The sequence below is a fragment of the Sinohyriopsis cumingii genome, chromosome 4, assembly GCF_028554795.1.
Source record: "Sinohyriopsis cumingii isolate HCF-2022 chromosome 4, ASM2855479v2, whole genome shotgun sequence".
NCBI lineage: Eukaryota > Metazoa > Mollusca > Bivalvia > Unionida > Unionidae > Sinohyriopsis > Sinohyriopsis cumingii.
In genome coordinates this window covers 81,744,068-81,758,506 of record NC_142964.1, presented here as the reverse complement: position 1 = coordinate 81,758,506, position 14,439 = coordinate 81,744,068, and the positions used below count along the sequence as shown (strand labels likewise).

Genomic DNA, 14,439 nt, shown 5'->3' with positions numbered 1-14,439 from the left:
CCTGCCACAGCGTCTCCGGCAGCCTCACGTTTGTCCACTTCTCCGTTGATGTCACCAGGAACTGAAGAGTACTTGGAGACGTTGATCACACCAAGAACTTCTCCGTTGATGACCCCCAAAAGAACTTCCCCAGTGGCAGGACCTTCCAATTTAGCGGCAGTGGCTGCTGCTCACAAAGTACCTTCTCCCAAAATCAAAGTCCATGAAAGATCGGGCATGTTACAAAGTTTACTGGATTTGTCCAAGCAAGAACTGGCTCGATTTAGTCCGTTACGTACCCCTGCACGACGTGTCATGCCTGTCCTCAAACTGATAAAACGTAAAGACAATCAGTGGCGACGCGTTCCAGTATAAAAAAGGCCTGTGACCGAGTAGGGTATCAGTGTTTTTAGGTGCTCCTAAAGACTCAAAGATGTCACCCTCCAGAAAACCCCAAGGAAAGAAAAGGAAAGGACTACCACCACGTTTAGCCAAACATGGGGACCTGTTATCTGTCCTGTCCAAAGCTTCTCCACCCCTACGAAAAAAACTCATTCAAACGGCCTCCAAAGAGGTCATCGATACCGTGTGCGAATGTTGTTTGAACGTTTTGAAAGGCACGATCCCTTTGTCCAAACACCAGAAACAATGCTTAGGCAAACATCGTCACGTTCTTCGGAAAATGGTTCAAAAGAAAATTCCCATTCGTCAAAAAAAGAAGATGTTGGTCCAACGTGGAGGCATTTTACCTCTCTTGTTACGCCCCATGCTGAAAGGAGTCTTGGGAACCATGTTGGGAGGACTGGTGGGAGCAAGATAAAAAGGCCTTCGGAAGTCCCAAGATCTCAGAATCGACCCCTGACAACCCCATGGAAGGACGAAAACTAGCTTTAGTGCCTTACAAACGATGGATGGAATACCATCGGTGGCAAGAACAACGCACCCCGCATTTACCTCCCAATCCCAATTTGAGCGAGATGTCCCAGTTACAACACGAATTGCAGTCCTTGATGGATCGCCAAGATTTGTCCGAAACAGAAAAATCGCAAAAGTACGGTCAACTCTTGCAACGACTGCAACTCTTTCACCAGAAAGCTTTAGACGAAACAGCTCTACCCACTCTGAAAGATTTTAAGACCTTGATGAAAAGTCCAGCACCATCACCAGTACCAGTACCAGTACCAGTACCACCAGTACCCGTAACCAAGACAGAAAAAGGAAAAGAAGAAGAAGAAGAAGGGTTTCAAACTCCACCAGAAAAAGTACGCAAGTTAACAACACCACCTACCTCCAGAATTGGATGGATTAAAAAGATGATGGCCACCCCTTCTTCCTCACAAGAGAAAAAGAAAGTGAAGACAGAAGTGAAGACAGAAGTGAAACAAGAACCGATATCCCCTGCTCAGACATCCTCCTCCTCTTCGACACCTATTGCTGGTCGCACACGCAAAGCCTTGCAATCCAAGAAAATACCTCAAGAGAAAAAGAGTAGCCTCTTCCAAGAGTGGGTGCCTTATTAAGACACCAATGAACACAAAAAAAATGGAAAAAGTCTTAGCTAGCATTTACTACGATCCCTCGCATCCTGCAGGTTACGCAGGAGTTAAAAAATTGTATCGTGCTGCCAAAACGCGACTGAAAAGTCTCCGTTTACCTCAAGTGCAACGATGGTTACAAGAACAAGCTACCTACACTTTACACAAACCCATTCGACGTAAGTTTGCCAGAAGTCGCACCCGAGTGGAAGGCATCGATCATCAATGGCAAGCCGATTTAGCCGATGTCTCTCATTTGGCCAGCTACAATCGTGGCTACAAATATTTGTTTTGTGTCATCGACGTCTTTTCCAAATTTGCCTGGGTCGTGCCCTTGACTTCCAAATCCAGCAGCGAGTTAGTGCGAGCCCTGCAACGGGTGTTGAAACAAAGCGGTCGTCACCCTCTTCGATGGCAAACGGACAAAGGCACCGAATTTCTGAACCAAGCTTTCCAAAACGAATTAAAGAAACGTGACATTCATTTTTTTACCACCGATAATCCCGAAACCAAAGCCAGCATCGTGGAACGTTTTCAACGCACTTTGAAAGAACGCATGTGGAAATATTTTACGCATCACCACACTCTGAAGTACATCGACATCTTACCGCACCTGGTACAAGCGTACAACCAATCTTACCATCGAAGCATCGGACGTGCCCCGCAAGACGTGACTCCCGACAACGAAGTGCTGGTGTTTGAGCGCCTGTTCGGTACGTCCCCGACGAGGGCTGTCCCCAAGAAAAGTGGAGAATTGACCGTAGGAGATTGGGTGCGCATTGGCAAAACCAAACGCACTTTCGACAAAGGTTACTTACCTAACTGGACGACCGAATTGTTTCGCGTTACTGGACGAGTGCATGGCCGTCATCCTGCCGTCTATAAATTGGAAGACATGAACGGAGAAGTGCTCAAAGGAACGTTTTATTTGCCCGAGTTACAACGTGTCACCAAAAAAGAAGACGACGTGTACGACATCGAAAGCATTCTCGAACGCAGAACCCGTAAAGTGGGCAAACGACGTGTCAAAGAAGTCAAAGTACGTTGGAAAGGATATCCACCCAGTTTCGATTCTTGGATCGACGCTTCGCAAGTCATCGACTATAAAAAGAAGAAGTGACCATCATGCCCTTTCACACAGCAGACGCAGCTACGTCGACCACTCCTTCTTCCCCTAGTTCTTCTGTGCAAGATTTACAAAAACAACCCTTGTGGGTGTGGTGTGGAGAACGTGTGCCTAAAACGCAAATCGTCTTTTTCTGCCAAATCTTCGTGGTGTATTGTGTCATCGGGGCAGCCATCGCCAATTTGAGTTTGCAACAAGGAGACAAACAATTGTGGACCATTTTATTGAGCAGTTGCATCGGTTACCTGCTTCCCAATCCCTCCCTGAAATTCTCCTCGAACGGGAACCCCGGGAACCTTGTGTCCAGTGCCAGTGCCAGTCACAACCACAACCAGAACCCCATTTTGGACGGAGACACGCCTTTGACGTCCAGTAATATCCCCTCGGACAGCCACAGAACTCTAGAATTATGAGTCACGAAAACCAATTTTACTTGACCTTACCCAGTGACAGTTCCATGGAGGTGTTTCCCAACAACACGTTGTGCTGTTACACGGCCAAATTACCTCAAGCCATCCCCTTAGATCACGAAGCCCATTGGGAAGTGGCTTTAGTGGAAATGATTCACCCGACCCAAGTCCTCAATGTCCTTCCCAATCAAAATTTTTTTGATGTGGAAGTTCATGACTAGCAAATGCAACAGTGGATGGATAGCAATGTCAAATATGACAAGAAAACCCGTGCACAAAAGTACACCATCTATCACTTGTTCATTCCCCCAGGCTATTATTTTAGTGGTCAACATTTGGTCAGCACCATAACCTCCAGGTTTAATGTCGTGTTTCTGAAAGCTTTAGAGCATGTCAACAAAAGTGTCACCATGGAGTACCACAAAGCAGCTCGTCGCTTCTTGATGAAATTTGAACGAAGTAAAATCCTGTCCATTTTATTTTGTCCTGAATTGTTTGACATGTTGGGCGGAGACATGGACATGAGAAAGACCATGCTCAAGAAAAACGAATTACCCATCGTTTACGACAACGAGTCTTTTAGCAAGTTATTTCGTGCCCCGGTAGAACTGAACCAAGGACTGAATTTGATGTTCGTGTATTCCGATGTGGTGGAGTACAACGTGGTGGGACACACCTCCGTACCGTTACTGCGTGTCATTCCTTTCAAAGTGGATTCTGCCACGAACGCTGACGAAGAAGGTGGAAACACTTACCACGTCCACCGCGAATTTGTCCATCCTCACTATTTGCCTGTCAGCAAGTCGTATTTGGACACGGTCAACATTGCTATAAAAGGAGATTTGGGACAAAATATTCCATTCACCAAAGGAAAAGTCACGGTGAAACTCCATTTTCGAAAACGGTTCTCTCACGACTCTTAAGTCATGTATCCAGTGTACCGAGGAGTTGCTCGACAGCGAGGACACGGCTTAGGAGATATGTTAAAATCGGCCTTTCGTTCGGTGGCTCCGGTGTTGAAACCGATGGTGACACGCGGATTGCACGCCTTGAAAGATGCGGCACTGACGCAAGGCAAAGAATTTCTCCAAAATGTCATCATCGACAAACAAAACCCTAAAGAAGCCTTCATGAGGGCAGGCAAAAATGTCTTGTTACAAACGGGCAAAGACATTTTAGGCCGACGAGACACACCTATAAATGCCCTGCACGCTACCGAGTCAGGCATTCAGCAAGGACAAGGCAGAAAGAGACGACGAAGAAAACACCCTTTCACCAGACTTCAAGCGAGAAAGGCCAAGAAAAGAAGAACCGTTCGAGACTTAGACGTTTTCGATTATTGAGAAAGAACAGAACAAAAAAATGATGCACCGAGAGTCATGCGCCTGTTCCAAGACGGAACTGGATCTGTTTGCCATGCCCCCCACCATGATGACGATGCAAGAATCCCAGTGGGTGGAATTTCACCCCGTCTCCTCATTGACAGCCTCAGCTCCCATCGAGTTTGAAATCAAAGGACAGCCCGAAGATTACATCGATCTGAATAGCAGTTACTTGTACTTGAAAGTCAAAGTTGTCGATGAGGACAATTCGACCCTAGATGGCGATGAGGTAATAGCTCCCGTCAACAATTTCATGCATTCCTTGTTTAGCGGAGTGAACTTGTACTTGAACAACAAACTGGTCAGCAGCAGCATGGATACTTACCCTTATCGAGCGTACCTGGAAAATCTCTTGACGTACGGAATAGATGCCAAGAACACTCATCTCAATGCCTGTGTGCTATGGGAAGCTGACGAAGCAGGCCAGTTTGAAAGATTCGAAACTGATGCAAGCAAAACACCAAACAATGACGGATTTGTAGAACGAAGAGACAAAATCAAAAACGGACAAAGTTTAGAACTGATGGATCGTTTACATCTGGACATGTGGTTGCAAGAGAAATATTTGCTAAACGGGGTGAATGTTCGCCTGAGACTGAATCGTAGCAGTGCCGCTTTCCATTTGATAGGTACTACTGTTTGCAAAACTGTCATCGAGGAAGCCTGGCTCTACGTACGCCGTGTGGAAGTGTTACCTAAAGTGGGAAACGACATCAGTCAGACGTTGAGCAGAACGACCGCCAAGTATCCCATACGACGCGTGGAAGTGAAAACGTTCACCATTCCCAAGGGACAGCGATCCATGATCGAAGATCATCTGTTCCAAGGACAGTTACCCAAACGTTTGATCGTTGGTATCGTCGAGAATACAGCCTTCAACGGAGCTGTCGAAAAAAATCCTTTCTACTTTCAACATTTTGGCGTGTCCAAGATCGAAGTCAGTCGCGATGGCAAGACCTTGTGTACCCGACCTTTCGAACCTGACTTTGAGAAGAAGAATTACTTGAGATCGTACTTGTCCCTGTACGAAGCCACCGGCCAGTTAGGAACCAACACCAGTCACGGTATTACGTACGAGGATTACGCAGGAGGTTATGCTTTGTGGGCTTTCGATTTCACTCCAGACCAAGGCAGCGACGAGGGACATTTCCACCCTATAAAATCCGGCCAAATTCGTGTGGAAATTCAGTTTGCAAACCGAGACCCTGATGTAACGGTGAACGTCATCCTGTATGCCGAATTTGATAATACCATAGAAATCAACAGTTTGAGAGAAGTCATTCTAGATTACTAGAAGCCATGGAAGATTGTTATCCCTCTTTACCTAGTGGAGAAACTTTGGACATGGAATGTAAGGAGACCGTGGAAGAAGAAGTGATCATGATGAAATCGAGATGGCCAGAACAAGAAGCCCATTTAGTCTCCTGTTTTGCCAAACACTTGGTCGACAAAATGACGGAATTGATCAAGAAAAATTGTTATGGATGTCAAAACGATCATCCCAGTCAAATTGAACACGATAAATGCCTGATGTTGAGTCAAGAAGAAAAATTGGACGAGTATCTGGACGATGCTTGGAGTCTCATCTCGAACAAAGACGTGTTGCACCAGTGGTATAAAGACTTGCGTGAACATTCTTGTCCACCATTAACCACTCAAGAGATCCATCGTATCGAAGCTCTCCTGAATCAGAGTGAGGAAACAGAACGAATAACCGTTTATTCGTCAGACATTTTCAAGCAAAAAGTCAGGATCGAATTGACGACTTATTATTACCTGTGAAGAAGAAAACAACACAAATGGATACCTGGGAACTTTATTACCTTTTGAACCACAGTTCGTATACGGCTTCTTGGAATCCTGTCGTCTGTGCTAAAGATGAACTCCCTCATCGCAAACCTAAAGACCATCGAGCTTACGTGATCAACACGGACGATAGTCATCTCCCAGGAACCCACTGGGTAGCCGTCTACTTTCCTCAAGAAGGATGTGTGGAATATTTCGATTCGTACGGATTGCCCCCTTTGGAAGACGATATCATTGACTTTATGAGAAGAAATGCTCAAACCACCCGATTCAATAATGTGAAATTACAAGGCACAGATTCCTTGGTGTGTGGACAATATTGTGTGTATTTTCTGCATCATCGCAGCCTGGGCTATTCCTTAGAACATTTAGTGACTCATTTCGATCCTCGTTCTTCTGCTAGAAATGATGTGAAAGTAGATAGATGGTTTTGTGACCATTATGCTTATCTTTTGTCTCAAGCTAGGAAACGTAGTGTCCATCAATGGCCTAATGATTTCCAACAGTGGAAATCACAATTTCATTCACAACGTTGTCAGCCCTGTTTAAAGTAGATGGTCCATTGAGAAAAAAATGTTTGTGATTTGAAAAAAATTGTTTGATGTTATAGTGTTGGATTATTGTTAAAAAATGTTAGAAATGTTGTTATTTAGTGTTAAGTGATTTTTGAATAAAAAATGTTGTGTTTTGAAAAAATGCCTTTGTCTTTTGTTTAGCTATAAGAATGTTGGATTGATGCTCTTTCATTTCTTACTATCCCTCTCATGACACTCACTGAACGTTGCGACTCGAAAACCGTGTGGGGGATGTTTTCCTTCACGTCCGCGCTTTGACTTTAAGAACAGGGGTTGTTCCCAGTCTAACCATCCATTGTCGACTCATCCTTCTAAGAAGATGTGTTCCAAACTAGCTAAGCTCAACGAAGCCTACGTGAATTTGCATAGGGTCAGACACAGTCTGATACCGAAGCCAGAAGAGATAGAGAATGTGAGAATGTTAAAAATCACTGAAGACCTGATAGAAGAGCTCTTCAGAGAAGAAATGAACAGGAAAAAAGAAGAATGGACAGAGAAGTACAGACTTCAGAGACAGCAGCAACAGCAGCAACAGCAGCAGCAACAACCTGAAGCTGACAGAGGTTTTGTCGATTGCCGTATCGACACCAAAGAGTTCTTCTTCTCTTTCCGAAGAAGCAGACCTATCGCCAGAAAGTCAATCCTCAGAGGACATCGCATTCTTAGAAACTAAAAAAGAATGCCATAGCAAACAAAAAAACAGCCCTTTTCAGGGCTACCCAATACTCTAGAAAAGAAATAACCATCAATTTGCCAATGTGTGTAGGTAGAGTAGTGTGAAAATAAACACTAACTCTTTCTTAAAAAATGTGAGGGTATGTGTTTGTGTATAGGATTGTGTGTTTGTAAGTGATAAAGTAGGTTGGTGTGGATAGTAGATTAAAATGATGTCTTTTTGGTGTGTGAGGTGTATATTTGGGGTTAGATTGGATTGCTTTGCTTATGTGATAGTCTATTGAAGTGATTTATAAAAAATTTTACAATAGTGATGGGTAGCATAAAAAAGTGGGTGAGTGTTTATTTTAGGTCCGCGCGTTGTTGTTTTTTTTGGTCATGATCTAGGTAAGATGAATTTTATGTTATTAGGGGATGTTTTCCTTCACGTCCGCGCTTTCAGTATAAATTGAAACTCGTTCGGCAGTCCAGCTACCCTTATTGATTGATCAACACCAAAAATGAACACGAGACTGGAGAAACTGTTGGAACTTCATGTGCATCTGGAATATGCCAGGCGCATATTAAATGAACTGGCCGCGGAAGCCATTGTCGAGGAGGGAAGAATAAGAGAGGAGGAAAGAAGAAACAAAGAAGAGGAGGAGAGAAGATATAAAGAAGAAGAAAGAAGATATAAAGAGGAAAGAAGAAACAAAGAAGAGGAGGAGGAAAAGGAGAGAAGAAATTTCAAAATCCCAGAGAGCGAAAATTGGGATTCTGAAGCGACATATCCTGCCTCTGCTCTCTCCCCCCAAAAGGTAAAAAGTAACTGGGGGATAAGATGTGTATGTGGCGCCAGGCCTGGAAGGTGCCACCATTAACCAGGTGTCCATGAAGTTCCAAACAAAACAGCCCTTTTCAGGGCTACCCAATACTCTAGAAAAGAAATAACGATCGATTAGCCAATGTGTGTAGGTAGAGTAGTGTGAATATAAACACTAACTCTTTATTAATAGTGGAAGTGTATGTGATTGTGTGTTTGTGTTTGTGTTAGTAACTAATAAAGTAAGTTTGCGTGAATAGTAGATTATGGGTTTCTTTATTGTTTATTAGCGTATGTGGAGAGTATAGTTTGGGTTATATTATAAGAAATGAGAAAAGTGGGGATGTTTTCCTTCACGTCCGCGCGATGTTAGTCATGATCTAGGTAAGATCAAATTTATGTTATTAGGGGGATGTTTTCCTTCACGTTCGCGCTTTCACTATAAGAACCCATAGTGTTCGTTGTTCAAACCATTCTGCAAAGAATAAAACGAAGATGGCGTCAAACCAAATCGACAAAATACAAACCTTGCAAGACGTTTTAGACAACTTAGGAATAATGGAACAGATGCTATTAAGACTGGTTGAAGACCATTATTCCTATAGTCCCCATCGTGTGAAGATGGAAATTAATAACTTAAGGAAAGCAAAGGACAAGATTAGTGGTGTCATGAAAGAGATCAAGGAGGAGAAGGAGGATGAAGAGGAAAGAATAAGAATATGCAATTGGAACGAAAAAAATTGAAAAAGAAGAAGAAAATGAAAAGAAGAAGAAAGAAGAGGAGGAAGAGAAGAAGAAAGAAGAGGAGGAGAAGAAAAAAAAGAAAGAGAAGAAGAGTGTAGGAGATAAAATAAGAACTTGGTGGAGGAAAAGAAGAAATTAGAAGAAGAAGAAAACCCAAAGGCCCTTTTCAGGGCCAGCCATATTTCTCGAAAAGAGATAGTCTTTCCATTGCCTACCCCTTTTTTAAAAAAATTTTTAAAAATATAAAAAAAAATCCCATGTTCAATTCCCCTTGACGCTATAAAGGCCAACTTTAGTGAAAACCCTTGACGCTATAAAGGCCCACCCTGTTTAATTTCCTTTGACGCTAAAGTGCCCCACGATTTTTTCTTTCTCCATGTTAATTTCCCTTGACGGTAATCTAACCCACGATTTTTCTCCATGTTAAATTTCCCTTGACGGTAATCTTGCCCAAGGGGTCTTGTAATGCTAATTCCCATTGACGGTAAAGTGCCCCCCTTCACTACTCTAGTAGAAGACTAACCCGGGAAAACCCCTGTAAGAACAAAAGAGCCAAGGAAAGCTACTTGCAAGCTCACTCTCTCTCTCTCTCTCTCTCTCTCTCTCTCTCTCTCTCTCTCTCTCTCACACACATTGGCCTAGGCCGAGACTCAAACCCACGTGGACAAAGGTGAGATGGCAGTATTCAGTAAAGGCGAGCTCTTTAGACCACTCAGTCACCCGGGGCCCCGCGAATTAGTTGATTGTATTCCAACTTTAAAGGATGACAATAACTTTGCTCACTACCGCCACCCCCAAGAAAGCAAAAGATGTCTATGAATATAAACTCAACACTGTTCTGATCTTTAATATATACAAACATTTTATGCTACATGCACAGGTGTTTACTAAAATACGAACACTACTTTTATACAAGGCACTCAAAACCTACACTATATTTAGAAGATAAAATGAAGTAAGTGCAAAATGTAGAAACATTTAAAGCATTAAAGCAATAGCAACACACTTGGACAGCACAAAATGCAAGAAGTAAACCCACATTTTGGTTCTCCAATTTTCAGCTGCATGCCACAAGAGTCTTAAATCTGGGTCTTCAGCAAGGTTCATTATTAAAAGCATGCTGAAGTAACGACTTTTCAAAATCAGATATTTTTTCAGATTTTAATCTTAAAAGAAAACAGCACAAGTTTTAAAAACAGCTGAATATGCCTTATGTATATTTACTTTGTATTGTGTGCTGGCTTTGATCATGATTATATGTTGTACATATTTAATTTGTATTGTGTGAATGACCTTTATTCATAACCGAGGGTATGAATTAGGCCTACATATCTAATGTCACGCAGGATAAAAGTCTATACTAATTTTTAGTAATGGATACAGCCTTGATTGTGTACTTAGAATTTTCTAGAAGAAAAAAATGTGTGTATAATTTGCTGGAAATTTCTATTAACATGACATATTTGGGGGATCTATTTAAGATTGTTTATACCACAGAATTGTCTGGAAAAGAATTTTTGGCACTCATCCTGGTTCTCCAATGGAGTGTTCGGTTTTTATATTGGACTGTCTGTACAGTATTGGAATTAATCAATCCTACATTAACATCCAAAGTGGAATCAATATTATTATTGTGTTCAATTTTAATCTGAGAGGATTTATTTATTTAAATTAATCACTGGAATTACAAATTGCTCATTAACACTTCTTAGTTAAGCGCCACACCGTGCTTTTCTTTCCTGTTGTATTTAAAATATATATGATGCAATGGTCCGCTTGTAATACAATTTAATGTTCGCGTTTTCCAACAGAATTAGGAGATATTTGGAAAGAATATTTAACATTATTTGAATCGATGGATTCTTGTTTACTTTTTTATTTTCTTATTTATTTACTTATTTATTTATTTATATATTTATATTTAGCTTTATCATAGTAAGTTTTTCCTACATGATTATATGATACATATAATTGTATTTTGTACTTAAACGTATCCAAAATCAGGTTCTTTGTGTACCTAACTAGAGCCCGTCATTTTGTAAACAAATAATAGATAGTTAATATTTCCCTAGGAGGGTGGGTTAAATATTAGGATCATTATTAATAAAAGTAAACATATTTATTTGGGTCTGAGTCAATGATATTATGATTCCCATAAAAATATATAGCCTATATGATATTTAGCGCACTCCTTATTATAATTTTAGGAATAGATCTTACCTATTTACAACTTAGATTGTTCAAGAAATGAACGTTTCTCCTACATCATGGCTCTTCTGTTATATATATATATATATATATATATATATATATATATATATATATATATATATATATATATATATATATATATATATATATATATATATATATATATATATATATATATATATATATATATAATCTTGTTTACTTGAAAAATTAGCCAATCTAGTCTTATGTCCCTCCACTATTTTGTAACTAATGGTACAAGATTTTATCGAATTTTTGAAATTTTCATTCATGGCTGTAAATTGTTGTGATTATCTTTAGTCAGATTTAGTAGATTTACCTATGTGACCAGGGTCTGTTTTTTGGAATAGTAAGAGCGTAAAATTACATAGGATCTATAAATAGACTCTCACGTGTGTGTTGAGAGCTGCTAATAGTAAATTATTAGTAAATTTCGTTACGAGACTCGGCACTGTTCTCATTGGACAGATCGGTCCGATGGTATCTTGGAAGAATTTAGTTAAACTCCCATTGTTCGGTGTGAATCATATGAGTTCATCTACGATGTTGGAAATGTGCGATTAGTTTAGTATCTGATTTGGGCGGAATTATTTCTTGAAATTATAATTCACTGTAAATACAAAGTGTCCGTCTATAGTATTCTTGGACAGAACCATTAATTTCGAATTATAGCGATTTAAGACAAGAACGTTTTTGGATTATATCACTGTTATTTATCAAAACAATGTCTGCACATTATCCAGCTACAGGCCATTGGCACATTCGAGACTACCATCACATCAACACAGTCAGCGATGGATCTTATTTGGAAATCAGTTGGAATTTAATTAGAACTGTATTCGTTAGGACTGGTGATATAATGTTTTTGGACCATCTGGGATTTAATTCTCAATACTGTAAGATTTTTTAAAACTTTCCCTTCGTAATCTTGGGAAATACATTATTTGTTGAATTTTACTAAACTTGTAAGTTTTCGCTCTTTTCTTTTAGTTAGATTAAGACCATAGAGTCGTATATATTTATTTATTTTAATTTGATATAGTCTTAAATGTAAATAGTAATAATAAATATACAGAGAAAATTAGCAAGTAAAATAAAAAGATTCTGCCCCTGTTAACGAGTATGGATGTTTTACATTATGTACTCAACTTGCAAAATTTTTTGCCTTGATGTTCAAATATTATCTTTCTATAATATATATATATATATATATATATATATATATATATATATATATATATATATATATATATATATATATATATATATATATCTATGGAGGGATGGGACTGGGGAGGGAGGCAGAGACACTCTCATTTAAATTATATCTAGATACGTCATTAACTGAGCTATTAAATTAGCCAATATATCAATTTTATACTAGCGGTGTTAAGTTATTTCTTCCTTCCGTAAAACAATAGCTTTCTTATCTTGTCTTTGTGTCTTTGTGTTGCTTTCACCTTCTTTGTCTAATCTCATCTTTTAAAACATAGTTCTGATAGCTGGTGATCTGAACAAGCTTTCTCTCAAAATATACTTTCTACCTCCATCATAACAGAAAACAATAAATGAAACGTGTAATTAACATTTAAATAAAATAATCCGTGACCTTCGATTTTTTTCTGTTCGATTTTAATATATTGTCATTTCAAATAGTATTGTAAACAACGTTTAGCAAATTTTTCTTGCTCGTTATTTTACTCAGCAAAACCACAGTCTCAACTCATCTGAGGAGGTGTCCTTAAATCTTGTGGCCCTTACTTGCAATAATCCGCTTTTTTTCGGAAACGTATCAAATAGAAGGTATGGATGTACATTGAATTCTTTCAACGCGGGTTAATTTAGAGAAGGGGTTTGTATGTTGTTTTGTTAAAATGGACAACTTTGTCCCCTTTCCGCTGAAATGTGAACTATTTTAACTTTTAAATAAAAGTAGACGATCAACCGAACCCTTCCCCACCCCGGCCACAAGCATCCACCATTAAAAAGCACATCATAAGTACGTTTACCCCAGTGGCTTATCAAGGGTCGGCGAGTTTCTCTGTGTTCTCCAGTTTCTTTCAACTCTAAGACTATATTATGTCAACTTCTGAAATGTCGACAGCACGTCGTTTAAGATGACAGAACTTGTTGTGCAATGGACACTAAATAAATAAAGTTAACATTAAGCAACTGGAGAGAGAGAGAGAGAGAGAGAGAGAGAGAGAGAGAGAGAGAGTATAATTTGATTTCAAATGCTTACTACATAAGTATGGTGCCTTAGACCTGTTCAGTATGTTCTCCTCTGACCTCTGCTCCCCTGGTGTTAAAAAAAAAAAAAAACAACCTTCAGTTTGTATACGTGACTGTCTGTTTGGTTCATCTATCCATGAGCTATCGATCCCTATAGATTATTTATAACATACCCGATCAGGTATGCTGGTTTTAAATGTTCTATGTGAAGACATTGTCCCATTAAGCGTTAGTTAGTGTTTGCTCATACACACATATTTAAGTGTATATAGATTCTCATAATCGGTTATATGTAACAAGAGTTTTCAAATTCACCTCAAACGTTTTCAGATCATTATTAAATTCTGAGATTTAAAATGCTCTTCGTATCTCATCAAATATTTAAACGAAACAAACTGATGTATACCCAGATGCGGCGTTAAGAGTACGCGGAGCCTAGGGCCGACCATGACTGCGTGGGGCCTGTATTAGCGTTTCCAATTTACCGGAGAATATAGCTTGACAAACTCATAAAGACGACATTAGGCCTGAAGCGCAGGGCCCCCTCAAGATTATGACTGTTTCATTTGACTCCAGAATGATGCAACGTAATCCTAATTGTTTCATTTGACCCCTAAATTTTGCAATGTTCCATTTGACTCCTAAACTATGCAACGTAATTCTGACTACTTCATTTCATCCCTAAATGAGGTAACCTAATCCTATTTCATTTGACTCCTAAATGATGCAATATGATCCTGTCCATCTGACCTCTAAGTTTTGCTATGTTTCATTTGACCCCTAAATGAGGCAATTTAACCTATCCAATTTGACCTCCAAATGAGGCAACGTAAATGAGGAAGCGTAATCCTGGCTGTTACATCTGACCCCTAAATATAATCTTGCCTATTTCATTTCGCTCAACCTGAATGTTGCGTTTGACCCCTAAATACGGCAATGTA

General features: G+C 39.8%; 1 protein-coding gene across 2 annotated transcripts in view; it reads right to left on the bottom strand.

Annotated features, from left to right (window-relative positions):
• LOC149801544 (alpha-galactosidase MYORG-like) overlaps window positions 1–14,439 on the bottom strand; it is a 90,367-nt gene that overhangs the window by 48,214 nt on the left and 27,714 nt on the right. For both annotated transcript variants that reach the window (XM_089955741.1, XM_089955743.1), the window contains one exon: window positions 13,509–13,565. The gene's annotated coding sequence lies outside the window, so the exon portion shown is untranslated. The remainder of the gene's footprint in view (window positions 1–13,508; window positions 13,566–14,439) is intronic.